Here is a 26695-nt window from a genome sequence, read left to right as displayed (position 1 = left end):
TTCAACACTTCTTTTTCTAGAAAGCAATAGTGTATATACGCGCGCGCACAAAAATCATGAAAAATGTAATTAGTATAATGTTAATATAGATAAAGGAAGCTATGTGATGTTTATTATTAGTAGTAGTAGTCATCATCATATTAGTATTTCTTACCCAGCTTTCCCCATGAATAGAGAACAACAACAAAGCAACAATTAACAACATCAGTTAAAACATGCAACGGTTTAAAAGGACAAACAAGACATACACATTTTAAAACAGTCTACATTTAAAATTTAACTTCTTAATTCACAATTTAAAATTATGTGGCTAAGCCTGCTGGGAGAGACCGGTCTTCAGTGCTCTAAGTTTGCTTTAAATTTGGACAGCGCATTCAGCTGCTGAATCTCTCCTGGCAGGTCATTCCATAGTCTTGGGCGGCTGGGGAAAAAAGTGCCCTGGATGACAATTGCCAACCTAATCCAATTCCTGGTTGACTGGAGTAAATGTTCACCAGAAGACCTGAGCATACTGGGTGCATCATATGAGATGAGGTGGTCCTGTAGGTGACCTGGACCCAAACCACACAGAGCTTTAAAGGAAATAACCTACATTTTGTACCTTGCCTGAAAAATAATTGGTAGCCTGTGGAGTGATTTTAAGATCAGTGTAATATGTTCAGTCCTGGGTGTCCCAATAACCAATCTGGGTGCCATGTTTTGAACTAACTGAAGCTTCCAAACTTGGTAGAGAGGTAGCCCAATGTACAGTGCATTGCAAAAGTCCAGCCTTGAGGTTACCAGCACATGCACTAAAAGCTTTAGGACCTCCATCTCTAGGAAGGAGCTCAGTTGGTGTAACAGCCAAAGCTGAGAGTAAGCACTCTTGGCCATCGCATCTATCTGAGCTGTCATTTGGAGCAACGGATGCAGAAGCATCCCCAAGCTGTGAACATAGACTTTCAGGGGGAGTTGACACACCTCCAAACCCATTATTTGCACTGTGCAGGTGGAAATAACCCCATTTGTGTGAATTCACAGATGACCAATAAAAGAACTACAATTATAGGTTACCTGACTGTCTAGAAAATCCTGCCATTTTGTATTCTGTGATCCTCTGTGACCCTACACTGCTTACTTAATGTCTTGTTTGGGGAGATATGGAAGTGGTGTTAACTTCCTCTCCCATTTTCCCTAGTTAAATTGCACTATTTTATTTCCAGTTAGTTACATATTAATGTTGGTCGTCATCATCATCATCATCATCATCAAGAATTTAATTTATACCCAACCATATCCTACCTAATAAGAGCTTAGGATGGCTAACAAATTACAAAAAAACAAAACCAAAAAAACCCCACAGATAAATCACATTTGATAAATATCTAAAATCACAAATTATGTGGCTGTAAAATTAGAGCTCATTAAACTGACAAGTTACAAAATTGTCATGTTGACATTAACTCTGAAAACAGAGTTCTACTCAAAGTACTTAACATATTTGGAACAAATAGTTTATGATGATGTAGGGAAAAATCAGAGGAGAGAAATTGCTCATCATTCCAATGACAACAGGAGACCTGATGCAGAGAGCACTTTTGCTAGCAGGAGTTCTCCTGTGTTTCACATAAAGTCAGGAAACAGCTGGTGTGTGTGTGTGTGTTTGTGGGGAGGGGATTGTTCAAAGTTCAGAAGATTGCTATTCAAAATAAAACGGGGAGAGACCAACACAAAGAGATGGAAAACACACAAAGAAAAGAAATAAGTGGATAAGGAATGAAATTGTCTGCTGGGGATGCTTAGCATTTCATTTGGTCTGCATTTTCAAGCAAACAGATATGATATGTGTTTTCTGGACACAGGCCAGAATGCTGTTGGGTTTCAGTTTTCCACGTCTCCAAATTCTGAGATGAATTCTCAGCTTTAAAAAAAAATATGTAAATAACAGTGTTTAGACTAAAATTAGTACAAAAATGTGTATTGGGTGAATACATTGAAGAAGTAAGGCACGGGTTTTTTTTTTTAAAAAATGCAGTTTGAAGAGATGGAACAGGCATAGAAATTAACAGCTATAAAACTGACACAATTGAGGAACACATTGATCTCTGAAGTCAGGAGTGGCCTTAACATTAGGCAGAGTGAGGCAATTGCTTCAGGTGGTATATGCTGGAGTGAAATAGCAGTAGTACTAGCAGCCCTCCAGCTGTTCCTTCTGGCTTTCCTGGCCCTTTTTTTCTGGCTCAGAGAATTGTATTGTGTGTACCACACACACTCTCCGTTGCTTCAGGCAAAACAAAATGACTTGGAACTGGCCTTGTCTGTATCACCTGTCTTCATTTTCAATCTTAGTAGACTAATTGTTTGAGATTTACTCAATTAAGATATTAATTGATTAAATTTGCATAAATATAAGGTAGCACCTGCTATAGAGCAAAGGTCCTGTAGCAGGTAGCACCTGAGAAGAGGCTAATCTCCTTTGTTTCTCAAGCACACAGTCACGCCTCTTCTGAAATGATGCTTGCCATGCAGGATCTTTTGGAAAAAACAAACACTTTTGGCTGTAGAATATGTAAATCTGCTAAGGGATGAATCAAGGTCTGTCAGAAGCTTAAGAAATGATATTGTTCACACTGGCTTACATAGTTCTGTCTTCCAACAGACGGGATAGAAACTTAAGAGGTACAGTCCTCCACCTGGGGACATTAACTCACTTTGCCAAATGTCAGGACTGGCTCTGGGACACAAGTATAGCAGCTAACATGCATAAGCAAAATTCAGAAACAGATCAAATCTCTGATGTAGCCACCACATGCTACAAGGACGTGTAAGTCTCCAGATGTTGTTGGACTACATCTTCCGTTGGGCCTAGCCAGCTTGTTGAGGGATGATTGAAATTGCAGCCCCACATTCTGGGGGAACCACACATCCCCCACCCCCATTCCTGATTTAAAGCCTTCTGTGCTTTAAATCAAATTTTACTGCCAGTCCAGGGCAGTAAATTTTGTACACTAACCATGACATCAGCATTCCTCAATGTGAAACTATCTAGAATCTGCCAAGAATCCCAATGGACAAAATGAGCCTTGCGTCGACCTCCCCATCTCTATATGTTGATTTCTTGGCCAGCTATGAAACTACAATGCTTGGCTTGGTTTTGCTCTGATCTTACTTTCAACTTGAATTGATTAAAGCAAAAAACCTGGATGGACTGAGAGATTTAATTACAGTTGTTTGTTATACAACTTGCTTTTCCCTTTCTTAGTTTTAATGTGTCCCTCTTTCTCCTTTTCTGCCTTTGCGCACATGCATTTTACTCTGAACTTAGAAATATTATTTCCCTTCCCCCTTCCCCATTGAGCCTGAACGTGCGTCTTTGTCTCTTTGCGACTCAGGGTATTAACATGAGAGCAGCAGCATTAATATTGATGTGGACCTCCCTTAGTAGAAGCTTCGTTTCAGAGAGTGCCAGCAGCATATAAATAGTATTACTGGGTAATTAGTGAGCATCAAGCTGTGCTCTGATTTATCAGAATTTTATGGTTTCCATTCCAGATTCTGCCTAAAGAAACACTAGGCAATTCTCCTGTGTAACTGAATTGGAATGAATGGGGCCAGTTCAAGAACAGGCATACATCATTGTATGGCTCCCATTCATCACAACAGAACTTATCAGATACTTTAAAAGAGACTTTAAAGAACTATATAGCTATAGTTATAGTTCCAACATTAAAAAAAAGGAACTAGTTGCCACTATACTTGCACTTTTAAAAAGTCAACACTTTATTTTCAAATTGCTCAAAATATATGCGATAAATACTCCTAAGTGTTGTTACTGTGTGCCTTCAAGTCATTTTTGACTTATGGCAATCCTAAGGCTGGGTTGCCTATCATGTGGTTTTCTTGACAGATTTCTTCAAAGGGGATTTGCCATTGCCATCCTCTGAGGTTGAGAGAGTATGACTTGCCCAACTTCACCCAGTAAGTTTATATGGCGGAGCTGGGATTCAAACCCTGGTCTCCAGAGTCATAGTCTAGTGCTCAAATCAATACACCACACCAGCTCCTTCTAAGTACGTAAAAGAACTTTAAAAGAAATAGAATGCTAACAGAAAATGGCCTCTGGTACAAAGCATCCTCATCTTCACATACTTCACTTTTGCCCCAAAGAATAGGGCAGTGCATGAATCAGCACTTGAACCATTTCATAAGCCTTCTCCATCATACCTACATGAAGATAAAAGTAAGTACATATTTATATTTCACATTAGAAGTTACATTTTTCCTGTAAAAGGAGTGAAGTCATCCTTTAAGTAAAAATAATATCTTCAGTTGGTTATATCTTAGTTACTGTGAAAAGGAATTAATTACAAGTCATAGTTTTAATAAGTTACTTTCAACCTCTGCTGCTTATATACAGATTTCAGCTGCTAGAACCAATTGGGGTGACAGTTTGCATTATTTCTCACCACAAGCCATACTGGTTAGGGCCCAAATGGCAGTTGGAGTCCAATAACATCTGGAGGAACATATGGCTTCATACGATGTGCTCTTAGGGTCCAGGAACAACACTTCACCCCCACACCAGGGATACTAAAATTTGTGGATGCTCAAGTCCCATTAAATAAATGGTGTAGTAAAATGGTGTCCCTTATATAAAATGGCAAAGTGAAAATTTGCTTTTTTGATTTTTAAAAAATATTTTCAAGTTATGGATGTTTGAATTGTTGGATAAAAAATCCATAGATATGGAGGGCTGGCTGGACCTGTTTGTCGTTGTGTGCCATCAAGTCATTTGTGACTTAGTGACCCTATGACATCATATCATAGGGTTTTCTTGCCAAGATTTGTTCAGAGAGGGTTTGCCTTTGCCATCTCCTGAAGCTGAGAGAGTATAACTTGCCCAAGGTCACTCAGTGGTCTTCTATGACCAAGCAGAGATTCAAACCCTGGTCTCCAGAGTACTAGTCCAACACTCAAACCAGTACACCACGCTGTCTTTCTTTTTCTGTATCACCTGCCTACAGTTCAAGCATGAAGTCTTTCAAACAGGAAGCTTTAATGATTTGGTTAAGATGATCATTCCATGTGCTCAGTCGCATCCTATTTTAACCAACAATGGGCCGAGACAGATGGCACAAATGCAGCATGGCAGCAATAGTATGGTTCCGGACTGTGCAACAACTGCATGGTCCAGAACCCTACATGTGTATATACAGTACTTCTTCCCATAAGTTGAGTCTGACTTACTAAAATTACTGTCACAACCAGTGATCATGCCCAATATGTTACACGGTTTCATTTGGAGATGAAACACATGAACGGAAAAGAACATTTTAGTGCATGAAACCTCAAGATCTGTTCAGAGACTTCCTAGGATCCTCTAGACTGATGAGCCTTTGGTCTGATCCCATAGGTCTCTTCATACATTTTTATTTCACCCCTTTCTTTGGGACTGTGTCTGGCAATTGCAAGCTTCATTAAAGGCTGTTTCTGCTGAGGAATAGAAACAGATTGTAGCACTTAATTTTGTTTTACAGAAGAAAGTCTGATCTATGGAGAGCCACTGGACATGTGAGTCAAGCTCCCGATCTGTGCCCTCAGCCCACATGGCATATGGTTTGCTCTGCCTTGGTCTTGGTAGGAAATCTTGAAGTTTTATCCAGGTGTTCCTTGAGTATTCCAGGAAATTGGGTTAGTGTTGTTAATCTGCCAGAAACGTCACTAGAAATAGTCCAAGGGATGTGTGGCTGTACTGCTATCTAGTGGTGAGGTTGATGAGCTATTTAGTGAAATGCAGGTAGATGAATACTCAAGGCTGGCTTTGTAAAGATGTAGTGGAATATGTAGTATTCTGTGTGTGCCCTTTCACTTTATGCAATCAAATGCAAAATGGTTTTCCTTTGAAGTAAAATAAAAGAAGGCAAAATGGGGGTGATAGTTCTTTAATACAAGCTCTTCTATTTCTCATAAATTGCAGTGGTAGCAGATTCATATTTAAATGCCACGTGAATAATTTAAACATTTTTTACATCTTTTATATATCTGTGTAACAGAATTCCTTCATAGGAGCAGCTAGTAAAACAGAGAATGAAAATATCGGTGGCCTTAAAAAGGACAGGATTTTATGGACACAATTTTGATTCCACTTTCTAGAGGTGTGTGGAGCGGGTGCTGGATAATTCTTGGAAAGGAACTAGAGAGAATCAAGACTTAGAACTGGAGCACAGCTTCAAAACAATCACGTGGAAGTAGCTGGGAATATGATGATTCATCACCACTGTGACTGTAACTTGTGGCATCTGCCATCATGTCAAAGCTTCCATGCTGACACTACCATCTCCAAAAGATGGCTGATGTGTCATGGAGAACTCAGCACAGCAGGTACCAAACTGTTTTGATAACTGGTAGCTCCACACATTAGGATTGTAGCAGGGGTAAATCACCATGTGGGCTGGGAGGGATCATTCCCAGCAGGTCTCCCTATAATGTTTTTCACATGTGCTCTGAGCTGTGAAGACAATGTGTTTAGTTTTTGTGGAGTGGGGAGCAAAGCCTTAAAGTTTCAGCTAATATAAGCATCTTTCACACATTGTTAATGATCAAACAGGTCATTATAGGCCAGATGGTTGTAAAGGACAACAGGAGCTCCTACGTACACCTAAGATCACTGTGATATTTTCTACATGCTAGCAACAGATAGCTTAGTATAATGTAAACCTGGTCTAGTAAGTGACACAGATCACTTTCCCGAATGAAAAGAGAAAATAGCACAGCCCTGCAAGTATATGCATTATATTATATAAATTGAAATAAACAGAATTTCATTTTGTTGGGCTGTGTCTCCACTCCCCAGTCTGTCCAGGAGATGGGATGACAGAGGATTGATCTGTGCGAAATCAGGACAGTTGGAGAGTATGCAAGCTCACTTAGTGGGTTGCGTTTCTCAGTGGAGTGTAGAATCTGGACTGACTTAATTCAGCATTCCAGTCACTATACCTCACTGCCTCTTGTCAGAACCAGCTCTCCCTGGGGAGCAGGTCATCTAGGCCACCAAAGTGGCCAGGAGACATCATGTTTTTACCAGCATAGGCTCAAGCACCAATTCCCCTTTTTCTTATGTAGGTAACTGTGCTTATTACATTTTATTCAACTACAAATGGGAGCCTTGTTTGGAGTTACAGCAGAAGGCCCAAGAGATCTACACCCACCTGATTTTGTCTTTGTGCAAAATCACAGAAATGTAAAGTTAGAGGATGGAAAGTAATTTTAATTTGATATGTATGTAAGTCTTGTTCATATAGTTAGGTGGATAGGTGTTGTGATGGGGTGACAACATGCCACTGCCAAATCTCTTAAACCCCTTTACATAAGTGTTTTAATTATGTTTAGTAATGTGAGTGATGTTATCTGTAGGCACACTTCAGGCAACTACTTGTTGAAACAAAAGAATGGATTTTATTTACAAGCAAGGTTGAATACAGTATCTTTCTTCTAGGATATTACTCAAGCTTGATACAGTGTATGACTTATTTCAATAGTTACAGAGTTTAACAGCTTCTTTCACTTGATTTTATAAATGTTCCCCTAGTGTTAGTTCCCCAGAACCCTTATCTAGCCTCTGTATCTCTTAACCCTTCGGGTTATCTATTACACCAACAGTCATTCTAACTGAACTTCTTCAGTTTCCTAAAATGTTATTTCATCTGTTCTTCAGATGACTTTATGTTCTGCAGTACATATTAAATATAACATGTTCAACCTCTCTGTCAGAGAACTTTATCGCACCTGTTTTTTTGCCTGTTATGGGTATGGAAAGTGGACGCTCGTGTGCACGCATGACCTGCCAAAAACTGATTTTACTGCAAGCAAACGCATCCTCCAAAAGGCCCCGTTCCGTCCCCTGGTACCAAGCCGTCCCAGTTCAGTGCTGACGGGCGCCATTTTGCTTGGTCGGAAGGCTTCCAACCAGAATATTTCATGCGTCTCAGCACTGAACCAGGACGGCTTGGTGCTGGGGGATGGAACAGGGCCTTTTGGAGGACGCTTTGGCATGTGGTAAAATCAGTTTTTGGCATACGGAAAGTGGATGCTCGTGTGCGCACGCGGCCTGCCAAAAACTGATTTTACCGCATGCCAAAGCATCCTCCAAAACGTAACAGGCAAAAAAAACGGGTGCAATAAAGTTCAGAGTCATCGCTCATGGCTCCTTCTTTAAAAAAAAGTATCATACAGCCATCTCAAAACATTTAGTTCTGACTTTCTTTAGTTCTGTTGCTGAAATTTTAAATTATAATTTAAACATCTTTTCCCACAGTTAAGTATATCTTAGTCCATCCATCATGTCAGTTTCAGTCAACTAACTGGTTCTCTAAAGGCACAACAATTTTTAAGGCACAACAAAATTCCTTTTAAGCTGTTTTGTGGTATTAACTTCAATTGATAAATCCCTTGGATGAACATTTAGAGGCAGGATCACTGCACCTCTTCATATTACATGATGGGGGAATGAACAGCAGGAGAAGGCTGCTTGTAGGCTTTCAAGAAGTATCTCAGTGGTCAATATTGGAAGCTTTCAGTATCATCAGGTAGAATGAAGCAGCAGGTTTTAGAGAGCAGGGCTATATGGGCCATTGGATCAGTCTTTGCATACATAGACTAGCCTCCTGCTCTCAGGAGGACACTATACCAGTCTGAGAATAAGAAATCTCATCAGCCTCTCCACATTAATATATATTGAAATGCACAAAGTGTTTTCTGTAGAAGAGCATATAAGGCAGTGATGTCCAAACTCTGGCCCTCCAGGTGTTTTGGACTTCAGATCCCATAAGCCTCAGCCATCTTGGCTAATGGTCTGGGATTCTGGGAGCTGAAGTCCAAAACACCTGGAGGGCCAGAGTTTGGACATCACTGATATAAGATATATAAAATGGCTGCGGTTTTCCTGGTGTAGAGAACCAGGGTTCAAATCCTCAGTCAGCCATGGTAACCTACTGGATAGTTTGGGGCAAGTCATATACTCTGAGCCTCAGAGGAAAGCCACGGCAAACCCGTTCTGAACAAAACTTGTCAAATAAAACCCCATGATTGGTTCATCTTACGGTCATCATAAGTCAGAAACAACTTGAAGGCACACAACTTCTGATTATTTATTTGACTCTTTATCATAATATACATGCTAATCAGCTAATCTGTGCTAAGATGTCTGTACTACCAGTCAACTATAGTTTGTAAATGGCCAGTTAAGGTACTGATAAATGGTTATACTTTTTACATTTACATCCCTTCTCATCTCAGTAATTGCATCCCCCACCCAACCATTTTTATAATAATGTGACAACTGAGTCAGTATTCATAGCTGCTGTTTATTTTCCAGCTGAAACGGTATTCCTAAGAAACTGAAATACATAAATCTCGTATGCAGATTAATTTAGGTGTAAGAGCAATATAACTGAGGAGCATGTGTGAGCAATGGTGCAAATACACGTACACTATTTCTTAGAGGGGAAATCCAAAAATACTTTGTCACTGTTTGAAACCATTTCTTCAAAATCTAGTCAAAAGATAAAGCATTTGCCTCAATAACTTTCTGTCTGTTCTCTCTTCATCACTTTACTGAGTGGTCATCTTAGGCATTGGAATGGTAAGAGTAATAAAGTCTATGCCGCTGCCCACCTCTGGAGATCATTGCCTCCCTGTGCTGCTGCCTTGTCCCATCCCTTTCTTTCTCTTCCCTTTCCTCACCTTGTGCCTCTCTTGTTCCCTCTCTTCCTTCTTTCCTTCATCTCTCTCTCTATTCCTTCCTTCTTTCCTTCCTTCCCATAGAGCAGACCCATTAAGTTAGTTGACTTGACTACGTTAAGTCTCATTGATGTTTATGAGAGACTAAAAGTATGATGAAGTCTGTATCTAATCCATAATCTTTTGACTGAAATAAAGTCAGTTGTCTGAAAGTGAATGGTTTAAATATTTCTAATGTTTTCTGTTAAGGTAAAACAGTATTAAACCTAATACAGTAATAGGTGGGCCCACATTTGCCCCACTAGCCCATCCACCCCTGCCCTTGATCCGATCCAGGAAACGTCTTCTTACTTTCTTACAAATATACTTCCCAACCCTGACTGATTTCTTATTCATAAAACAAATGAATCTTCAGACATTTTTGTTCTTAGCAGCTGCTAAGCCCTTTAATTTATCCGAGTCATTTACAATTTGTGGTGGAACAGCTCATGCCGCGATATGCGGAGTGGGGAGGAATCAGTAACACTTAAATACTTTCTTTTTGTTGTTATTGTTTGTAATTTGGTTTTTGTGCGTGTGTGTTTTTACTTCTCTTCCCCAGAGGCAGAAAGCTAAAGCTTGGAATATGTCATTGCTGTGTCCCTAGCCCCTTTATCATGTTGATGCAGTAGAGGTTGAAAGAACTGAACTGCAGCCCACCCAGGGGGAATTGGAGGATTGCTACCAGCTTTCAGTTCAAAGTACCTGCCTGTGATATGAAACATACCATAAAATTAATGCTTTCCAGATGTCCCCAAGAATTCTCCATCATTCATTTCACCTACGTGAAATGTGACTGAGTAGGAAATCTTTCTGCCTCTCCTTACCTCATTGTCCTCCTTCGCCAACATCCGGCAGACTGATGAATTTAGTCACTACTACAATGTGTAAGCTGGCTGTGGTTGTATATTCTTGCCAGAAGCAGTGTATGATTTATTTATTTATGACCAAAAAAAAAAAAAAGGTTTGAATAATGATTTTGAGAATTACTTGGACATCTTTGGTAGCGCTTTGTACTGCTACTGGGTTACTATGTTGAGTTTCCATTTTTACAAGTAAGGTAAGGCCAAGTGCTTAGGGAAATACCGCTTATTGCTCTGGGGGTGTATGCTAATCTGTGGCCAAACTATGTTGGGATTTAGCTCTTGAAGAAGTGAGAAGACCCAGGTTCAAATCCACATTCCGCCATGATGCTTACTGATTGATCCTGGGTCAATCTGGTAGAAGGGCTGTAGTTGATCAGTAAAACATCAATGACACACGTATGATTAGGGCCCTCCCAATCTAAATAATGAAATGCATACAAATAATAGTTTGTTGTTGTTGTTGTTGTTGTTGTTCTTAATTTCCACCAAGTTAGCTTTGACCTGTGATGACCCTATGGATGAGAGACCGCCAAGACACCCTGGACATGTCTACATGGGCCAAATTAAACAGTCTCACCTAGCGTTCACAGCAAGCTGTCCAAACAACATATGGGACAATTGGGGATGAATCTGGACCTTTTCATTACCTCAGAGCTTTAATCCAAAGGGGAAAAAGTGGGGATTTAACACAATTTTCAGCAGAAAGTCCAGATATGTGTGCATTCATGGGAACTGCACTCCAAAGTGATTTTGGTGTGAAGCTTGGGGTTGGGGGGAGGAGTTCAGAAATAATTGTAATTTTTCTATGTTACTGGTAATATAATATATTACTTCTAAGGTAAAAGGTAAAGGTAAAGGTAGTCCCCTGACATGAATGTCTAGTCGTAACTAACTGTATGGGGGTGGTCCTCATCTCCGTTACTAAGCTGAAGAGCCAGCATTGTACAAAGACAACTCCGGTGGTCATATGGCCAGCATGACTGCACTGAACACTGTTACCTTCCCATTGAGAAGTGGTACCTATCTATCTACTTGTGTTTGCATGCTTTCAAACTGCTAGGTTGGCAGAAGCTGGGACTAGTGACAGGAGCTCTCCCCATCATGCGGCACCTGGGCCTTGAACTGCCAACCTGCCAATCTTGCAATCGACAGAGCCACCGAATCCCTATATAAAGACTAAGTCTCTGTCTAAATAAAAAAGGCCTTTATCTGCCAGTAGAACAACAACAGAGAAGGGGGTGTCCTAGGGTACATTCACACTCACTTTTTTGTCCCAAAGAGATCTGGATCATTGCTGTGATGCAATGCCAAATCAGTGTTCCCATTACATTTTGGGTTCCCGAATCACTCTGCAGCATTTTAACTCTGTTGCTATTCACACATGCTGGTCATCCTAGGCTGAGGGAAACGGTGAAAGAAGCTGCCGGGAGGGAGCCCAGAGGCAAAGGACCAGCCCTGCTTACAAACCCCTCCCTTCCTTTTCAGAGAGCTCCAAATCAGTTTGATAGCGCATTCACATTGGCTGCAATGCCGATCTTTCAGGAAAAAATCCAGTATCAAATATGCCAGGTTAAATTGTTTTTTTACGGGAGCCTCCCTAAAAAGTGCACTGAGTGCATTCAGGACCAGTTTGAATGCTAAGGAAGTAACCCAGTTTCACACCAGGTTATTTTTGTAGTATGAATGGTCCTTAGTTTCTCCCATAGCAGGCAATTAAGAAAGCCAGTGAGAAAGACATTTTCTCATATTCCCACCAAACATATAGGAAAAGACCTCTTCCATGGATCTTCAAATTTCATCTGTTCAGGCTTTGATCTCCTGGCATGTATTCTAGGCAAAACTAGTTTTACAGGCTTTCCTAGGCTACTTCTCTCCATCAGAGTTTGTGCAACAGATAAATATAAACCCCACACACTCACACACACACACACACACACACACACACACACACACACACACCCTAAAACAAAAACTTTTGTTTTGTTTTCCATGTTTTTACCTGTAGGTTGAAACTGACTAAACCAGAAATAGCTTGCAATCTGGTTTAGTCAGTTTCACAGTTTCATTGCATGCATCATGGAAAAGCAGAAACAAAGCTTCTCACTTCTCCTTCACTCGCTATTATTTTGTTTGCTCTTGTGTTGTCCAGTTACTTGATCAGAACTGATATCAGAGTAGAGGCAAGAGTTAGTAGTAAAGGAAAAATGGTACCAGTTGGATTACAGAAATGATGGCCTTAAAGGCTTTAAATTGTAATCAGTTCTACAGGGCTAATAGAGTATTGCTAGCCACTGTGCAGAGGAACCATTGTATTTCTTCCCCACAGAGAAATATTTCAGGTCTCAGACATGCTAGCAAGGTGATTTAGAAGAACAGAAGCAGGTGATTGGGTAAAGGAGATCTTAGAAAAATTACTATTCATTGCAAATATGTTGTTGCATACTGCTAATTAATTTTTAAAGAGGCTCACTAGGGACCTCATTGCTAAAACATGACGATTTATCCTCTGGCACAATAACTGTTAATCCAAAACAAAACAGAAAGGAACCTTGTGAAGACTGGGTCTCACTCGGCAGGCACAATCTGCTCAGTTTTTACATTAAAAAGTATTAATGGAACTTCAAAAAGATTTTAAGGTTTTAGGCAATGAAGCTTCCAAATTTGGAAATGAACCAGCATACTTGAGGGGGGGAAATGAGTGCGAGAGAGAGGAAAATTGGAAAGAATGTCTCTTCCCAGAGCACAGAAAAGAGAAGGCCAATTTGCATGTAAGATGGTATTTTAACATGTACCCCTTGATTGTGTGAGAGAAGGAGGATTAAATTGAAATGCCATGAATCTCAAGAACAAAAGAAACAACTGTTGATTCTCGTTGTTTTTCTTAGGCCAGTACAGTAAGCTCCATGGGTACCAAAATCCATGGATGCACAAGTCCCATTGAATACAAAGGCATAGCAAAATGGTGACCCTGATATAAAAATCAAGGTTTGCTATTTGGGAGAAGATAGATAGATAGATAGATAGATAGATAGATAGATAGATAGATAGATAGATAGCCCTGGGTCTCCAAAGATGTTCAGCACATACATCCATTACTTTGCATAACCACTGTCTGATTACCAGGCTAGGGCTAAAGGCAACTGCCTTTGCCTCCCTCTGAAGCTGAGAGAGTGTGACTTGCCCAAGGTCACCCAGTGGGTTTCCATGGCCAAGTGGGGATCTGAACTGTGCTATCCAGAGTCCAATGCTCAAACCACTGTACCATGCTGACCCTTAATAGTCTTCTTTCCCTCTTGCCATATGATAGAATTATATTATCAAATATACTAGGCCAAAGCCCTCTACCAGTGTTGGACAATGGGTTTAAAAGCTGCCATTTATACAGGGATGTAGCCAGGATTTTAGGAAGGGGGGGGGGGGGGCCCAGACTAAAGGCCACCATTATAATGAGGCTCGGGCACGGCGCTGCAGCAGCACACACCATTCATTGTATGTAACAGAAGGGGGGGTTGGACCCCCCTGGACCACCACCACCCTTGGCTACATCCCTGATTTATATATACTTTTTCATTTCTCATCTCTGTTGCAACAGCAGAGCTAAACTGACCAATAAACATTGCATAGAGGAGGCATGTTGTAGGATGCAGGCTATGACTTCTCTGGCCTTCTTCTGGGGCTCTTTACCCTGGCTTACTGTGTGTCTCATTCTTCTTTTATGTTTTCTGTGCCTATTCCCATAGAAAATCTATTATTAGTCTCCCGGGTGAATGTCACTGAGTAGGATTATTTATACATGTAAATCAGAGAACTGGGGGACAGAAGTTATAATGAGAGGCTCCTCCAGTCTGATGCAGGTGATTACAACTTGGCAGGTTTCGTTCTGTCTGCCAGAATCCATGTACCAATAGAGGCGATTTACTGTTGGTGCAGATGGGAGCGCTGGGTTGTAAATCTGAATGCTGGATGTGTCCACTTGCTTGTTTCTTAGGTTCATTTTTTCCCCTGATGGTAAATCAAATCCCATGCTCCTTGAAAAGGGGAAAAATGAGCTTAATATGCTTACAGAAAGAGTTTGGCATTCACAGAGGAAATAAATAAGCTGGACTTTTTGCTTTATTCACTTCTAGGCACCCTTGGAAACACATCACTGGAATGGGCCACTCTCTTATATTTCACATAGATGGGCTTTTGTGTGGAGGTGGGATTCTCATGTATAATCCAGCCAAAAATAAGTCTTTGTGACATGCTTAATTCTTTACCGACAGGAGTAGAATACAATTATGCTTATCATTGGGGAAGGGTGTCTTTTTTAAAAGGATGGGAGCCAGTGTGCTATAGTGGTTTGAGCATTGCACTTCAACTCTGGAGATCATGATTCAATTCCCTACTCAGCCATAGAAACCACTGGTTAAATTTAGGCATCTCACATACACTTAGCCCCAGAAAAACCTGTGAAAAATTCACCTTAAGATATCCATAAGTCAGAAATGATTTGAAGACACACAGCAACAACAAAATACCCTAAAGTAATCATATCCTACATAATCTTGGATAATAAGTAAGATCAGTTCTGGTTAGTACTTGGATGGGAGACCACCAACAAATACCAGGCGATGTAGACTATATTTCAGAGGAAGGAAATTGCAAAAACACCTCTGTATTCCTTGTCTAAGAAAGCCCTATGAAAACAGGCAGCTTGCACAAAGTGGAAAATAATAGGAAAGGGGGAAAGCCATATTGCAATTAATACTGTAAGCCATTTTGAGTCCCATTTGGGATAAAACTAGCATGTAGCATGTGAGATGCACATGGTCCTTGAAGCCCCTTACCAGTTCTCAAAAACTTCCAACTCTTGCAAAAAAATAATAATAAAACTTTTTAATTTTCAAACAATTCAAATATTTTCAAACCCAAAACTATGCAGAAAACCCCCCCGGTGTTTGAAAACCCGTGGAAGTACCCCCACCCCACTACCATACACATCTGAGAACCATGTACTATCCCCAAACACCTCTGTTTTTCTTTGTGGTCCTTCTGAAAATGCCAGGAGAAAGTGACTTCCTATCACCAGTTTGAGAGGGGCTGCAAAGGTGAGGATATCTGGGCATACTGGGAAGGGGGTCCAAAGGGAAAATTGGTCTCTGTCCCCTATGTAATTGCCCACCCTTGAGCCAATAAGTGGCCCTGAGACTACTGTAACAACAACTCTGTAGTAGGACAGTAGGGCATTCCAAAATTTTCATGGGGTGACTTGGTGTTTGTCAATATCTGCATCCATATTTGATTAACAGCCATGGGCCTGCCTTCTGCAGATGTGGACTGACAAATAAAATGTGTGCCCTGAATCACAATGGTAATACCAACTAGATTGTACCTTTTGAATCAGTCAGGTTTACATAAGTGTTGATTTATTGTTCATCAATTTATTCAATGGGTCTGCTTCAGTTGGGATTACCAGTAGAATTCAGGACCTTGGAACAGCAAGAGGTCACCAAGAAAAACATTTCTAAACATTTGAATCACCAGATGGTCCTGCACTGTTCCAGGATGTGAACAAGTAAATGTTTATTTGGACCCTTGTGGAAATGTTTATTTGAATAGATGCCTATGAAGCTGTTTGGTCAGGTGTCATCCCATTCATGTACTCTCCAACGTAGGACAGAAAGGAGGAATGGGAAAGTATGTGGATTGGGATCAATGGTGATGGCAGTCATTGTTTCTTGGTGCTCATAGAAAAGCGATAGTTTCTTTCAACTGATGGCAGCTGCCACTCAGTCAGTTATTACTGAGACTGACAAATGCAACATTATGACTTTCTTTTATATTTTGCCTATGAGGTTCAGTTATTTTCCCCCCATTTTATTTTATCTTATTTTATTTTGCACGTGCAAAAGGAATATAGCATCTGGTTTCATTTCCAATAGCTGGCAGCTTGAGGACTATATTTTGTGTTGTACAGAGCAAAAAGAAAATAAAGTGTCGAATTGTTTGGCATTATCAAGGATTTCTGCACCCCAGGAATCCTGCATAAAGAGATGGAAATTGTAGCTGCCAAAGCCAAGAAACAAGCAGAAGTATATGAATTTATTACGTTTTATCTCATTCTCCTGCAAACAGCGCAGAAGATGTCAAAAGATCGTCTATTGTTCCATCATGTATAAAGTGTGTGTGTGTGTGTGTGTGTGTGTGTGTGTGTTTCAGTTGTAATCCCCTCCCCCCCTTTTTTTAATGTATGGCTTCTTAGAGAAATGGGTTAGAAATTGGAACAGAAGATAGAGACAGGCACTGATGCTGGTCGAACATGTCATTTCTCTGGCTGCAGAGCTGCATGCATTTAAATTTCTCATATTCCAATTCTTAATTTAACAAATGTAATTAAGGCAGAGGTAGGTACTCCAATTATTCATTTACCCCAGAAGGAAAAAATTACATTCAATGCAAATTTTTGTAATCAGACATGAAGTTCAGAATGTCAGATGTGATGGGAAAATGGCAGCAACTTAATAAGGGACCCACTTTCCCTATACAGCATCCAAGTTTAAAGCATGGGAGTTTTTGAATACTTGAGGTGGCATTTGGAAAAAAAAATCTGATTGCTGATATCTTCTCTAAAATGAAGTCCTTGTAATACTTCATCAAGGAGGATTAAATCTATAGCCATGTGGCATGCTGGGGGAAGGAGCTTCATTCTTGAATTTCAACTAGGTTATTTGTTGCTTAAGGGTCTTCCAAATCATCTCCACACATCTCTATTTACTGTTTCTGAATAAGTATTTATATACGTATAACAGGATAATGTATATTAATGAACTGCTGCAACCAGACTTATTCTTCTTTGGTTCAAAACATATTGGCAAATTAAGTAATAAATGTTTTTATTTGCAGAGCCTAAAATGAGGGGAATTAATAGGTCGTCTGAGAAGGCATCATATCTGCTACTTTCTATATTTATAGAGAAAGAGATGCAAGATGCTTCTCCTTCAGCCACTTGACAGCTTTCTTGATCCTCCCCTTTCTCTCTAACTTTTATATTGAAAGCTACAGAGGTGCTATTTCTGCTCTGCTCCTCCACTCAAATAAAGAGGAGACACCTTCTGCAAGCTTTGATGGGTATTTTCCTTCAAAACACAGAATTCCCCAGCTATCAACAAACTATCTTCTAATCATTGACTTCCACTGACAAAACATTAGCAATGAATGAATGAGCAGCCAGATACCTTAATGCCATAAATTGTTCAAGGCATACTCTTAACAATTAGAAGAACATGAGAGTGTACATTACCACCCTCCTTCTTTTCCAGGAGTTCATCCCCACACCTAGCGCTTACGTTCTTTGGCAGCTCAGAAACATGTACGCTTGCCAAAGGCAATGGACAGATCTCCAAGTTCTGTTTCCAACCAACTTTTTTTACTTTCAGAAATGGAGAGAAGTCATTATTTTTGCATTGTAGGGATAGGTGTAAACTGAAATGTACGTACCTACCAGTGATTCATTCAGCGTGCCATCTCCATCTTGAGGGTGAGTATAGTCCAATCCATAAGGATTCTTATGTTCTTAAGAAGAAAAGATTAACCGTATTGGTGAGACTCTGTGCTTCTTCTTCTTCTCCCCAACCCTCATCCCCACCCATTACTCTTTTTTAAGTTGCACATCTGATAATAGCTAAGCCTACCCAAAAAAATCCCAGCAGTATTTGAGTTCCACCCAACCAAGCAAGGAAGCTTTCCCTTGGAACTTAAATCACTTTGGATAAGTTGGGTGTTATCTTAAGGTTTGCAAATTGCTTGTTTGCTTTTTTCCAGCTGGAGCTGTTAATTCAGAACAATTAACATGCAGTTTAAAACTGAAACGAAGCATATGGAAGTGGTCCCAAAGAAAAGAGCCTCTGTTTTGTTTTAAACAGTGTTTCTTTAGTATCAGAGAGGGAGTCTGGGAAACAGTCTGCTTACAGCAAGAGGGAGGAGAATAAGTCCTGAGCTGTTTAGGAGCAGGTGCAGCATCATTCATTTTCTTTAGGGAAATAACAAATATATGGCTTAAATGCTCCAGTGATACATCTTGATTTTAAGGATTTGATTGATTTCAGCTCAGCAAACTGTAACAAAGAAGTGGAATTCTTCCTATAAACTCAATACAGTGTCTCCCCGTATCCAATAAAACCTCAGCATTCCTTCACCCTCTTGTCAATGCACTCATTGAAGACCATGTCAAACCCATTCTAAAAATGCCTTATATCGTGCCAGTTAACAATTTATTACCATCCTCTTGTTCAAACCATTGATTATAAGAATTTCCAGCTTCTGTGTTTCTCATTGTAATATCCAAGCCCCTCTCTTTTTCTGGACTTTGATGGGCTTCCTGTCATATACTTTTTTAAAAAAGAAACAAAAAGGAAACAAACTTAGGTGGTTTGACAAATCAGTGTAAAATATAATTATGTTTGAATAGGGTTTGTATTTGATGTTACAACGGTTGGACATCTTGAGTTCCATTTGTTGGCAGAAAAGTGGCATGTACATTTAATAACTTGGTAATTCTCGCCCCAAAACCACAGCACAAGCATAGCAATTAATGCCAGACAACATCTCATCTTTAGACTGTTATCACACACCTAGGTTCCTCATTTCAGTTTTTTAAGAAAAGGTTTAAAGTTAGACCCAGAACTAGTGATGCAATGGTAAATTTTGAAGCGTAGTTCACATAGCCACAGCCGAAGGCACATCCAAAAATGCAGTCACCTGTGTTGATGCACACCAAAAAACTAGTTCTAAAAGTTTTTCTCTTCAATAAGAGTAGGTCTTTTGTTCAGCTAAAGCATCTTAGTAGCCCATTGAAGACAAAGACCATGTTGCTTGGAAAATTCATTTCTCCCCAGCCTTAGAAAAGACAATGATACTTGTGTCCAGTTCTGGGCCCACAATTCAAGAAGGATGTTGACAAGCTGGAGCGTGTCCAGAGAAGGGCCACCAAAATGGTGAAGGGTCTGGAAACCATGCCCTGTGAGGAGCAACTTAGAGAACTGGGTATGTTTAGCCTGTAGAAGAGATGGTTAAGAAGTGATATGATAGCCCTGTTTAAGTATTTGAAGGGGTGTCGTACTGAGGGGGGAGCAAGCTTTTCTGCTGCGCCTGAGACTAGGACACAAAGCAATGGATTCAAACTACAGGAAAGGAGATTCCACCTAAACATTAGGAAGAAGTTATTGACAGTAAGGGCTGTTCGACAGTGAAATAGACTGCCTGGGAGGTGATGGAATCTCCTTCTTTGGAGGTTTTTAAACAGAGGCTAGATGGCCATCTGTTGGGGGTGCTTTGAGTGTGAGTTCCTGCATGGCAAAGGGTTGGACTGCATGGCCCTTGTGGTCTCTTCCAACTCTATTATTCTATAGCTCCCAGAATCCTCCAGGCATACACACACACACACACACACACACACATATATTCATGCCCTAGGTGGACCACCCAGTTTAGATACCATAAGCCTGTCTGAATAAATGGGATTTTTGCCTTCCTAGGGAAGGCCAGCAGGGAGGGAGGCAGCCCTAGATGGAGTTCTAGAGCCTAGGAACTTGATGTGACTCTTTGTAGCCAGATTGTGTGTTGTCACTGTGAATATTCTAAAAGTAATTCTGCCCATATAGAGAAAGCTGCTAGGTCAATTTTGCTGCCTTTTCCCTCCACCCCTGGGTGTGTTGTGCTGACACTTGTCAGCCCTAACTACTGTAAACTGATGTTCGTCATCCAGATTTTACTAGCAATGTCAGGGGTTAAGCAGCACTCTGCCTAGAAGAATAATGAAATGATATAACCCCCACATGCAGGTGCAAGCATGGAGACCCGGCCTGCCTATAATGGAATAGTTATGACACTTAATGGAAGATAGGGGCAGATAAAGAACAAAGCCATAAATTCAGCCTTTCCTTTTTTCTTTCTTTTTTTTTAAGAAAAGAATTATTCCAGAGGTGAGGGACATAAACCCATTTAAAGCATTTCTGCATTTGGGGAGCAAAGATCCAAGATCATTATTTTTGTGCGAGGATATAAAATACTAAACACCATCTTTATTAGATCTTTTATGAAAGTCTGTATAAAATATGCCTACTTTTAAAGGTTTTTTTCCCCCCTCTTCCAGGAGTGGAATGAGAAGCACTTTAAATGATTGCCGAGACTTCTCTGGAGAGAAACCCAAAAGTTCAACAAAAGAAGTTGGTTGTTTCAGAGATCGTTTTAAGATGCCTAGTTGCTTCCTTTTAGTCCTCTTTTTTCATTGCAGAGTCAGGTTGCTGAAGCAATAGAGTATATGACATAACAGCTCACATATAACACAGACCCAGGAAACTGCTTTCTTTTGGCACTGAGGGCTGGAGGTATCTAAAGACCATCTAGTTGGGGTTCAGGGAAGACCTGCACTCTGCTCTCTCAATGGCTCTTTCCAACCTGTTGCCATCTACAAATGCTGCTTCTACCAGAATTAGTTCGTCAGAATGTCGTACATAGTTGGGGAACATGTCGCCTTTCACATTAGAAAGGGTTTAGTATTTTTGCTGCTGTTGAAATGTTTTTTTTTTAATTTCTGGGCAGTTTTATGTGTGTATTTTCTGAATATTTTTTTTTATTTCTGTAATTAGACCCTAGTATAAATTATTAGTAGGTTGTTTAGTCTTAATATGTATTTATTAATATTTGCATGATGATTAAAATAGTGCCATCTTGTAGTTCAGTTCATTTTGAAATGGCGTGTGTGTCAACCTGTGGTAACTCCATGAATTTCATAGGCAAGGCATACTCAGAGGTGGTTTTCACAGTTCTTTACATTTTGTTAAATACACTCTTCTGATGCTGGGAGATGCTTTGAGAATGGTTTTCCATGGGAAAGGGACATACAAGTAAAGGGCCAATGGCAACACTTTGGTGATATCTCCACCAAGGTGCCCCAAGGCTCTCATGAAGTTTATGCCCAAGCTAATGAACCCATGGCAGGTGCTCCTCTCCATAGTAAATGGTGGTGTTACCTGAGAAAAAGTTCATAAAAATGTTATGTCCACCATAAAAACTGTAATATGGCATTCTGCATGATCCAGGCATTAACATTTCCCAGACAGTTATTGTGAGATAATGGTCCTAGCTATAATTCAGCTCTAACGTTCCTTCAAGCAAATGTTATGGAGGAATAAATGACTTCTCGATTACATTGAAGGGGAAAGCTTCAGAAAGTTCCTTGGCTGTAAAATTCACATGACAGTGCAAAGAGGATGGAAGAGAGGAAGAGGCGAAAATTCATAATGCTGTTGTATGCCAGCTGGTCTTTTGTCTATTGCCCCACTTTTCTGGTACCTGCACCTTGCAAATGATGGGACTGGATCCAGATTTAGGCATGCTCAAAATAGCATAAAATCAACAAAATCAATGGGGTGAATTAATCATAATGACTAACTTAAGTCTCATTGATTCCAGTTGGTCTATTCTAAGCATAGTAAACCTATTTTTGCAGCCTACCCTCTCAAGTTTTGCTCCTATTTTTTCCTTTAGGGACATGTTTTGTTAAATATCTTATTAGCATGAATTGTTCAGGTAATAAAATTCTTCATTGTTTAGATATCATGTGCCTATCATGTTCAATAGATATTACATTACATTGATACAGTCAATGTAATCATGATTCCAGTTACCTGTGTATGCCAAAGCATGTTTTTTCTAGCATATACTTACTTAAAAGACAAACATTGGTATATTTGTCAAGAATAGAACCTGAAAACAATACTGTTTGGATTGACAAATACACAATTACCCAGCCAGCATAGAGAATTCTGGTTGTTGCAATAAAATTGCTATTTTTCTTTTGGTTTCCATACTGAGCAAGTGTCTGGGTGATGGCACACTCTCCAACTGCCCCAGTTTGGCAGGGACAGTCCTGATTAATCCTATGCCTGTATTATGACCCAGGAATGCCCTCAAAACCATGGCTTCTAGAGAGCATTTGGGAGCAAAATATTATTTTTTTGAGCAGCTTGGTATGGAGAGGGATGCCATTCTCCAAGGGCCCTAGGGTACTAATGTGGCTCCCCACCTTTCCATTGTTGCGCACCCCTGTCATAGGGCATACAGTATTGGGGTGACAAGCTGGGTCTTCAATCCAAATCATTTAACAACAGTAATGTATATGCAGAGCTAAGCCAACTGTCAGTAAATGCAGTGTCCATAGACAATTATTTGTGAGACAGCATACAGATATAAAATTAATAATTCCCTGTTTCCTGTACCCCAAATGTCACCATGAAACTGAAACTGTTTTTTTTAACATAGCTACATGCTGAAGCATGAATTAAAACCTGTCTGACCTGTAGTTGCTTGTTTGGAGTGTTGTATCACTTGCATTTTGGAGCCCTATTATTGGAAACCTGCCGTTATCAGTCTAGTCTGAAATCTACCTTCAAAAGACATTGGGATGGCTTGGGTACTTCCTCTTAATCTCCCATTTTTATTTTTGTTTTCCTAAACTTGAGTGTCAGCATATTTTCTCCCCACCTCTTTCAAAGAGGAGCTGCTCCCCGGGTCACAGATGGGAACAAACACTTCTCCTGGCAACAATCAATTTGGGTCATAAAATTAAGCTCTTGGTTTGTCAGCATAGCACAAAGCCAGCCTTGTCTGCTCAGAGTTGATAGCATTGACCACACAGGCAGACCTATAGTGCCTCATCCCTTCTCTGTATGCATCCGCTGCCCCAGTTCCTTTGCCAACAGAAGCTCTTATTGATCTTATATCTTACAGTTGCACAAACCGAACCTGCTGTATCTGGGCTCTTGAGCTCTGTGGATTCTTTTCTGAGAAAGAAGGAGACGCAGAAGAAGTAATCTGGGAGAGAAGAGCCGTGAAACCAACAGTATCATCCATTTCCCAGAAATTTACCCCCCAAAAAGTGTCTGTTATAGGAATTGTTCATTAACAATATTTTGCCATCATGCCTGGATTATTGGTACCATAGTAATCCTGAGATTGCCTCCCAATGAGAGTTGAAAAGCCATAGTTTGAATATGCACACAGAGATTCATCTATCCAAGCTCTGAGAATGGTTTTGAATTTTTGTGTCGTCAACCATGTTAGCACTCACATAGGGTTGCCACTTCTTTTTTTCCTGAGTTTTTCATTAACAGCTCTCTGTCAAGATGGTACCGACTGAATTAGGCCAGTGCAGATGCTGAAGAATTTTTGTTTCGGTTTATTTTGGAAGAATTTACCAAAATCAGCCATTTTCTTCATATTTAGGATTGGAACACACTTGAAGTTATATTAAAAAAAACCTGAATGCAAGAGAAAGAGAAACTGATATATTTCTCTATCCTTAAATTATCTACCAAGTTAGGTGAACAAATTGACTGAATTGGTGTAGGAACTGCTTCCTGTGATGCACATACTGGAAGAAAGGGAGGGAAATGCTGTAAACCTAGAGAAAACTGTAGTTGGAAATGGACAGAGAACTGCAACAGCTACTTTTGTAGAACCCTGTTTTCTGTATTCCATAATTCTAATTTTAAATGTTCCATCCCCTTTCAAATATATCTCCTATGCCACCATTGAACCTCCTTTCATTTGCAGACCTTCCAACGAGACCTTCCAATTCTAATCTGGGAAGGAGGGTTCTTTTGACAGCAGAGCCTTACATCTTTGTCAAAGGTTCTTGGAGGGTTAATTTTCCAATAAGGAGGTTGTGCGTACACCAGGGTTTTATGGGCCACCATGTAGTGAGAGAGGCAGGATTTCAAGTGATGTTAATCCACATACTTCATTATGTTTTTAATTGTTAGTTCTCATTCTTTGGGGGCAAAAGTGGGGAGAGAGGGAGGGAGGGAGAGAGAATGAGGAATTATTGCTTGGGTGTGCTCTACGTGTTCTGTACAAAGCTTAAATGGTTGGGGGAAGCGTTGCATTGAACCTGTAAGGTATTTCTGTGCTATGATGGGGGCCAGCTTGGAAAACAAGGAGTGGGATGGAAGGAAATGTATTTACTGTATTTTTCAAGAGCTTCTTTTTACATCCTCCTTTCCTCCCCCCTCTAGTAGGATGGATTGAGGCAGTGTGAGGAAATCTGAATAACTAATCAGAGTCCTCATTAACCCCCTGCTGAGATGCTCAAACATTCACTTTGCTGTTTATGAAGCAGGGGGAAAAATCTGCATTAAAATTGATGTGTTATTAATCCCACTGTTCTAGACCTTGTGGGCACCGAATTCTCTTTATTTTGCCTGAGGCCAAACAGTATGGGGGCTCGCTTCTGCAGGGCATGGTGACTTTCTATTATTTATTGGACCAGTGCAATGAGTGAAATTTCACATTGAGCAATTGCCTTAAACCTAATCATGGCCGTTTCAGTGTGTATAGGCTGTACACATTGAAACTCTCTTCTCTCTCTCTCTTCTCACACACAGAGAATCACTGGTATTCCAATTTATTCACAGATAATTTTATCAAACTGGCTAGAAGTGACTCACACATTCTCAAACACCCACCACACAAACACATATACGCACCAACCAGCAGCCTTAAAGTGCCCATGCTATATACCCCAGAATTTCTGGAAACAAGAAGGATATCTTATAGGGTTCATTGGTTGTGTAGAAGAGGGAATTTCAGTAGCTGTTGCTTGTTGCCTGGTTGCTATTCAGCAACACCTGCCAAACTTCCCTCCTATATATACAACCGTTAACAGTAGGCCTCTCCACTTTTCACTTTGGCAACCCGAGATACATTCTTCAAACTATGCTAGGCTAGACTATATCAGACTATTTGTTCATCTAGGCCAGTACTGTTGTCTCTGGCAAAGAGCATCTTTGTATAGTCTCAAAAAGGAATTTTCCCCATTACCTCCTCCTGACTGAATCTACCACCTTCTGCTTGAGCAAAACATGTTTTCTGCCTTTGAGCTAAAGCTGAAGTTGGATCAGTAACTTTTCTAAATGTATTTTAAGTGGGGGGGATTGGCAACATAATTGTTCCAATATACAATGCTCCTGTTCATGCTTCTAGTTAGCCACTTCTGGCTTCTTCCACAACCACAAATCTCCATTCTGTGTTGTTGTTGTTGTTGTTGTTGTTGTTGTTGTTGTTAACTGCCTTCAAGCTGGAGTTTATCAGACAAGGGAAATTGGAAGTATAATCCAATGGCAATCGGAATGCAATCATGGGGTTTAATGTTATTGTGTGATAACCCACTACATGTACATTCGGGCAATGGGAAGTTGCTCCGAATGCAATCATGTGGTTTCACGTTATTGCGTGATAGGCTGCCACACGCAAATTCGGGCAATGGCATGCTATTTTCGGGCAATGGGAAGCCAGTTTGAACGCAATGCGCATTCACATAATTGCACAAAAGTAGCGACTTTAAGTGAATGCATTCTGGCCCCACTTTATTTTCATTCGAATTTAAGAGAAATTCCTCCCGTTTGATAAACTCCGCTGTCTCACTTGACTCATGGCAACCCTGTGAATAAGGGTTTGACCAATTTTCTCCTAGTGGAACATACTAACATACAAAACTTTGCAACCTTCAAAACAGATCCTCTAGAGGAATCTGAGAGAGGAAGGGGAGTATGAATCATTAAATCATAAAATTCAGATCTGCCTGGAAACTTTTCCAAAATCATATCTATAAAATGGGGATACATATCTTCATAATACAGGCAGTATAGCAGAACATGATCAACGGATTCAATCATGCCTTACCAGTGGGGCGCATATATGTATGTATGTATGTATGTATGTATGTATGTATGTAACGGATCTTCCATCATCTAGGGCTGGTGGCGAACAGTTTAAATGGACCAAGATGAAACCTCTGCAATGTTTGGAAAATTGTCAGAGCATAAAGATTATCAGCCAGAGCAAAATGTATGCTTCGATTACCTACTGCAGAAATCTAAGCTGAAGTTCTGGTAGATCTTCACATGGAGCACAGTGAACTGAAGTTTCCAGGTTCTTGTCCCAGTAGTTTCTGTCCAGATAAAATAAAATATTATTATATTTTGTTATATTATAATTTATTTATAATTTATAGTTTAATTATACAGTGATAT

At 40.1% G+C, this 26695-nt stretch overlaps 1 protein-coding gene across 15 annotated transcripts in view; it reads left to right on the top strand.

The window, feature by feature from the left end:
* PKNOX2 (PBX/knotted 1 homeobox 2) overlaps positions 1-26695 on the top strand; it is a 262424-nt gene that overhangs the window by 126825 nt on the left and 108904 nt on the right. Inside the window, exon 1 of one of the 15 annotated variants that reach the window (XM_042476179.1) lies at positions 6306-6360. The exons of 12 other annotated variants lie outside the window; for them this stretch is intronic. The gene's annotated coding sequence lies outside the window, so the exon portion shown is untranslated. Of the gene's footprint in view, positions 1-6305; positions 6361-26404; positions 26595-26695 lie in introns of those variants that run through there. 2 more of the 15 variants (XM_042476178.1, XM_042476177.1) reach the window with 2 other exon arrangements.

Source organism: Sceloporus undulatus, chromosome 6, assembly GCF_019175285.1.
Source record: "Sceloporus undulatus isolate JIND9_A2432 ecotype Alabama chromosome 6, SceUnd_v1.1, whole genome shotgun sequence".
Lineage (NCBI taxonomy): Eukaryota > Metazoa > Chordata > Lepidosauria > Squamata > Phrynosomatidae > Sceloporus > Sceloporus undulatus.
Note: the sequence above shows the minus strand (reverse complement) of the source record. Positions and strands in the feature narration are given on the sequence as shown.